Source organism: Nanorana parkeri, unplaced genomic scaffold (genome assembly GCF_000935625.1).
Source record: "Nanorana parkeri isolate BGI_ZX_2015 unplaced genomic scaffold, ASM93562v1 scaffold1390, whole genome shotgun sequence".
NCBI classification, from domain to species: Eukaryota; Metazoa; Chordata; class Amphibia; order Anura; family Dicroglossidae; genus Nanorana; species Nanorana parkeri.
Window position 1 is genome coordinate 139,494 of NW_017307658.1, and position 7,352 is coordinate 146,845.

Genomic DNA, 7,352 nt, shown 5'->3' on the forward strand with positions numbered 1-7,352 from the left:
GCCCTCCCCGCTGAGGGGAGGGCTTGCCGTTGACTTTCCATGCTGAGCAGGCAGTGTGCGCTTGCGCACACCGGCCCGTGGGGCTTTCGTCTTCCGAGCACGCCACCAACTCGATTTTTGGCGTGTTTTCCATCGATAATCAGCAGGTGTATGGGCAGCGTGAGTACGATAATCAGCAGGTGTATGGGCAGCGTGAGTACGATAATCAGCAGGTGTATGGGCAGCGTGAGTACGATAATCAGCAGGTGTATGGGCAGCGTGCGGCCGCAACTACTGTCCCGTGGCAAGACTTTCGTCTTCCTAGCACGCTGGAAAACCTGCTGATTATCGTACAATAATCGGCATGTGTATGGGCACCTTTAGACATAATGAGCAATAGATCCTTTATCAGCTGGGGGGGGGGGGGAGGAGAAGTTTGTTGTTTGATGATTGTTTATTTTATGATCTTTCGATGATTGATTGGTTCATTGTAGGTGAATGTATTTCTGTGTTATTTTACTGTCTGAGTATGGTAATGAACTCTCTGTGTTCTGATGTCTCATCTCCAGAATGAAGTCTCTGGTGGCTTTGCTTTTGCTGGGGTGGTTGGGTCTGGTTTGGTGCTGCAGCCCCGCACCTGGAGGTAAGAATAATGTAAATGTAAAGAAGGTAATAATAATGACTATGGGGCGCTAGATGAGGAGGAAGGTCTGAATACACTCTCACCGCAGGAATTAGCACGGCTCCAGGTATTTTAAAGAGATTTGCAATGATCGTATCAACCTCAACCTAAAAACTGGACCAGTCCCAAAGTTTCTATATAGAGCCCTATTAAATCTCTCATTATTAGTAAATGATATCAGACACAAATTCTATAGTAAGTCTGATAACACAGTGTTACATTCCAGTTGCAGTCTGATTAATTTTTTTCTTTTATATATATTTTTAAATGTCATAAGTGTAAGTACCCAAAATTGACCTCTGTAGCACTCCTTCACTTGGGGTGATGTGGAATGATCTCCTAGGCAGTATGGCATGCTAACTTTTCGATCTCTGGTTCTTGGAGGGGGGAAAAAGGTAAGTCGGGTGCCAGTCACTTTAGTCTTTTTACCATGTATTGCTGAACTCAGTACTAGGGGAGAGGGTGTAGGAGTGAAGGACACCCAAATACAATAAAGGACAGGTATTTTAAGAAAAGCAGTAGGCCCTTTAAGAACAACCTTCTGGTAACGTATCATATATACATAGATCAAGTCCATTTGTATTGGCATAGTGCCTGTATACGTCAGTGGACAAGAATGTGCCTCTACGCATTTCGCAACATTTTGTGGTCTGTCGTATTCCTCAGGAGGCAGACATTTCTCAGGTAAGTAGAACCATCTCTGGTTCTTGGTGAATGGTGGGGAGAAAGGTAAGTCGGGTGCCAGTCACCTTAGTCTTTTTACCATATATTGCTGAACTCAGTACTAGGGGAGAGGGTGTAGGAGTGAAGGACACCCAAATAGAGTACAATAAAGGACAGGTATTTTGAGAGAAGCAGTAGGCCATTTAAGAGCTGCCTGCTGGAAATTGTCAGTACTTTGAGCAGGGCCGGTGCAAGGATTTTTGCCTACACAGGCGAAGGTGCATTTTTGCACCCCCACCACCCCGACACCCTCAGGCGGCTGCCTATGCACCGCACTTGTAGTCATTTGACACTGCCTCCCATCCATATTACTACATGTCTGTACCTCGGTACGGGCATGGACGGGAGTAGAGATCCACCAATACCATTTTTTCTAGACCGAGTACAGGTACAGATTTGTTTCCTCAAGTACTCACCGATACCAATTACCGATACTTTTTTTTTGTGTCATGTGACAGTTTTTCTAAAACAACGCAGATTAATGGTTATAGGACAGTGGTGGAGCGCCAGGGCCCGGTCACAGCTGCAACCCTGGTATTTCTGCCACTGAAGAATAATACCACTAGCTATAGAGGACTACAAATCCCAGCAATACATTATACAGCAATGCAGAATAATAGTACAGTTTGGTACATACTCTGTGCTGCCGCTCTGCTACGGGGTACAGGTCTGATGTCTCGGCAGAGGGTCTCAGGAGGGGGAGATGTGTAGGCGGCGGAAGCCCTGCAAGCAGGCGTTGCGTGGTTCCCCAGAAGCCTAATGCAGCCGAATCAATGTGAAAAATTACATTGCAGAGGTGCAAAGGTCAGTAATAACGCAGAGTGCAGAGGTCAGTAATAATGCAGAGTGCGGTAATAACGCAGATTACAGAAGTCAGTAATAACGCAGAGTACAGAGGTCAGTAATAACGCAGAGTACGGAGGTCAGCGGTGTGACGCAGAGTACGGATGTCAGCGGTATGACGCAGAGTACGGAAGTCAGCGGTGTGAAGCACAGTACGGAGGTCAGCGGTGTGACGCAGAGTACGGAAGTCAGCGGTGTGAAGCACAGTACGGAGGTCAGCGTTGTGACGCAAAGTACGGATGTCAGCGTTGTGACGCAGAGTACGGAGGGCAGCGTTGTGACGCAGAGTGCGGAGATCAGCGGTGTGACGCAGAGTGAGGAGATCAGCAGTGTGACGCAGAGTGAGGAGATCAGCGGTGTGACGCAGAGTGAGATCAGCGGTGTGACATAGAGTGTGGAGATCAGCAGTGTGAGGCAGAGTACAGAGGTCAGCAATTCTTTGTGTGGCAGAGAGTTCCAGACTTTAACCGCTATGACTAAATAAAAGCCCCTATGCCCTACGTGGTTAAATCTTTTCTCCACCAATTTTAAAAAGTAAAAACAAAAAAGTTATTAATATGTAAAAAAATATATTTAATAAAAAAAAAAGAAAATATAGTGCCGAGGAGGCTATTAAAGACATGAAAAAAAACATTCCACATCCTAAAGTTGTCGCTGTCACAGGAGGCTGAGCGAGCGGAGCAGGGAGGAGAGCTCAGCCTCCTGTGACAGCACGAGCTGTATCCGCCCACACACCGCTCTGCCGGACTGTGATAGGTGGCTGAGCGATGTGGGAGGATAGACACTGGCCGCTCCCGGCTGTCCTCCCGCAGCGCTTGGCCGGCTGTCACACTTTCTCTCCTCCCCGCTGGGACACAGAGCAGTGCCCAGCGGGGAGGAAAGAAACCTGGGATTCACAAACTGTGGAGACATAGCATGTTTACTATGTCCCCAGTCATGAATGAACAGGAAGTGATCTGTAGCACTTCCTGTTCATTCATAACTGGAGACATAGTAAAGATACTATCTCCTCAGTTATGTATAAACACCGGAGTGATCAGTACTGATCACTCCGGTGTTTGCTCAGTACAGAGAATGATCTGCAAATATTGTACACATTTGACAATCCTCCACTCAGCATCCTGAACCACTCCACCCCCCTCCTGCATGTCACTTCTGCATTCTCCCTGCTGGGTTCCGGCAGCATGATCCACTCTGTTTCCCCTCTGATCCCTGCTGTCTCTGCTGATACAGGTGGGGGAGAGCAGCAGGGATCAGAGGGGACACAGGGGAACATGCTGGAGAACATGTTGCCTGCGCCCAACGGGGAGGATCGGGCCACAGATCATCTTTGTGCTCTCAGTAGAAAACCCAGGACACAGGCAGGGAGGGACAGGAAGACAGAAATTAGGACTGTCCCAGCAAATCCAAGAGAGTTGGCAACTATGGAACAGGTATTTTCTAAAGCCAAAACTTTTTTTTGTTTTGAAAAAGAGGAGGGAAGGATTTGAACTCCTGTCAGGTTTTAATGCTGCCGGAGGCTCCATTGGAGAGATTCCTTCACTTCCTGTTTAGTAAAACGTTAGTCACCAGGACAGGAAGTGAGGGGGGATTTTTCTAACTCCAACAGAGACTAAATGCTTTTTTAAAGTTATAGTGGACCTTCCACCTCAGTGTCTTGGTTCTGCGTATTCATGGTGCCTCCTTCCCGCTCTAAAACACTGCATAAAGAAAACCTGTGGGGTATAGTTTGATGCTATACCCACCTTTCCCAGACTTCCATAGTGCAGTGGGTGACGTCATCCTCCTGCCAACAAGATCCCGGGGAATGCTGAGTGGCACTAATCTCAGGAGAAGACCCTGCAGCACACTGCAGGATCGGCTTCTTGCAAGATTTGGCCGACTCAACATTTTCCCAGATCTGACCAGAAGTAGGATGACTGATACCACCCACGTCTGGGCGAAGCGGGAGGAAGTTGGTGAAAGGTAAGTATATTTTTATCTTATAACTCTATAGGTGGGACTTGTGTCTCTTCAACCTGACTAACTATGTAACTATTTAACTGCTTTCTTTTTTTTACCAAGACAGGTCCTTTTATACAACGCTTTAGGGAGTGGGGTTATGTGCCACTCAGGTGGAAGGGAAATCTGAATAATGGAGCCCCAGATAGGAGTAACACCTGACAGGGATTCTAACCAATGCCCATACTATCCAAAACAGAAATCCCCAGAGAAAACAATGACAGCATGTCATCAATTTCAATTTCTTGATGAAGACGTCTTTAGAACAATGGAAGAACATTATATGTATTATTATGGATTGTGTTTTGTGTTTCTTTTTACAGCCCCCAATATCGCCAGAAGCGGAGAGGCCTCACAGAGTTCTGATTATACGGGCACTTTAAGTATAACTGTTTACGCTAACAAGGCCATTGATGGAGTGAAAGATCTGATCTGGTCTAATGGCTTCTGTACACACACGAATGCAGACATGAATCCCTGGTGGAGACTGGACCTGAAAAAGAAATACAACGTGAACGTTGTTGTGGTCTCTGGCAGGTCGGACTGCTGTTTGGAACGGATGAAGGATCTCGAGATCCGAATTGGAGATTCTCCGGACAATAACAACCCAGTGTGAGTACTACAGGGCCAGGGCACTGTAAGGGTTATTGTTAACGGGCTTTGGGCGATGGCGTTAGTTTGAGATACTTTTGAGATCATTCAGAATTAATTGACAGGTCCATGTGACCTGCAGTCGGCCTCCTTCTGATCTGAATTTCACCTGCTTCAAGAGAGTTCTGCATTCCCATAGACTTGTATCAGAATACAAATGATGTCTGAAGGAAGCCAAAAGGCCATAAATGTGATAGGCCCTCTCTGAACCCAAAATAGGAGACAACACTACATGACTGGATTTAACCCACGGAAAGCTTTGAAAGAGAACTATGGCCCAACCATTTTGTTGCCCATAGTTCTCTTTAGGGTCACATGAGGACAATTATTATCCTCCTGTGACCCAAAACTCAGCATATGGCGGCGCTGCGGCCGGGAAAGATCCCGACAATATTGTTGCGATCCACCCCTCCACTAAAGAGGCAGAGCCAGCTGTGCCCCCCCCGTCCTGTCCCATCCATCTCCCCAGTCAGTCACCACTCTATGCAGGGAGAAGATTGGGAACTGAGCAATCAGCGGTATGTGATCGCTTAGTTCCTGATCAATAGAGCTGACGTGTGACAGCTGCAGTGTCACACGTCGGCTCTAATTATAGGGATGAGTGTATTTCACTCTACCCATAATTCTCCTTTAAATATAATAATCCGTTATTAAATATCGTTTTTGAGCTGGGATACCTGAGAGTGAGGGCCCAACTTCAAGTGGCGTGCACTGTTGTGAATAGTGAGTTTGGCTTACTGTGAGGGGTGTGATATGGTTTAGAAAGAAATACTAAGTAAGTTTCCCCAAAACCTCTCTGCTCACCTAGTTGCCTAGTCATTGTACATTTGTGTGCATAGCATAGCAGTGTATGTTTTCTATGGGACTCTTTTGTAAACATCCCCCAAGTGATGGAGCGGCATTTTCTGTATCGTCGTGTTGATCCGTGTTTGTCCTTTGCAGGTGTAACAAGCTGTGCGGCGTTTTCTCTCCCACCACAACTTTCTGCTGTAATGGGATGGAGGGTCAGTATGTCAGCGTGGTGATCCCGGGGCGCAAAGAATTCTTGCACCTGTGCGAGGTGGAGGTCTATGGTGACCCTGTAACCAAGGAGAATACATTCTGCTTCTAAACATCAGAGGAACATGACAGAAGGAATACTAAAGCTCATCATAAAATTTCATGTCCATAGAAACCATCCTTAAGACCCCAGAAACAGTGACTCATCATTGTTAGTCCTATCTAGCTGGAAGAGTTTTCCGCTGCATATCTTATAGTTGTGACTCACTCAAGAATCTCTTCACACGCACAAAATAAAGTTTTGACTTTCAATAGATTGACTTTATTCTTTCATCCAATAAAAATGTTTTCTGAAGAACCCTAACACACTTCATATCTATGTATTGTTCACCACCACCTCCCTCTTTCTCTTTGAGTCCAGATGGTCTTGATCCTCTTCTGTGTAAGAGGTAAGTTGGCCTTCTTTCCAGCTTCTCTAGATTGACCTTGACCTAGCAGAACCAGACACCCTTCTATCTGATCAGCACAAAAACACCCTCCAATCAGAGAACAGGATCTCTGCTACCATGCTATGGCGATAGAAGCAGGGCTACACCTTGTATGGACTCGGTACAACATTTCTTCCTACACAGTCTCCTTTCACGTTCTCAGATACGTAGATGTTCCTCAAAACTGAAAAGGTCAGAACTTGGTGCAGCAGACCGAAAGGTTTTTATAAACCTAATCTTTTTGGGATAGTCAATGGACAGATCAGAGACCCTTATCCATATTCCTATGTTTTCCTCATGATAGGCTGGTGCAGTAGATGTCTCCAGCATGCCTTCCTCATCTCTCTCTCTCCGTAGGCTTCCACAATACATGTCTGCTATACAATGATGGTGTTTAGTAAAATGCTGGCCAGCACGGATGTTGAAGGCCATTTTGTTCATACTCACATCCAACAATCCTGTAGTATATGTGTCCAAATTCGTACTTACCTGTTGGTAACGCTTGGCCCTCTCCACTGGCATTTGTAGCACACAGGGGTCAGGTGGGTTCTGTCAAAGGGCAAAATTTATGTTCATTGGCATAGCCACTGATTGACTGGCTGTGCATTGACATCCTGCTTTGCCAGACCTCCTGTGACACCCCATCAAGCCTCTGTCCTAAAATATGTCAGGTTTATTTGGGGCTGTAGGTCTGCTTTTTCACATGGCCAAACTTTTACAAATTTGGTCGGTTGGTCCCAACTTGTGAGCCATAACTTGTTTGGTCCCGACTTGTTTGTAAGATGAATATTTTCTCTCCAGATTCTGTATACAGGTATTTCCATATTTCAACCTCACACCCCTAAATATTAAGGGGGTCCATAGTGTTTAATGTATTTTCTTTATTACAATCGGTATCACAATAGAAATATTACTTTTATGTTTACTTTTTTTTTTATTAGATTTTCATCAAAATAATACAAACCAATACAAAGCAAAACTAAATA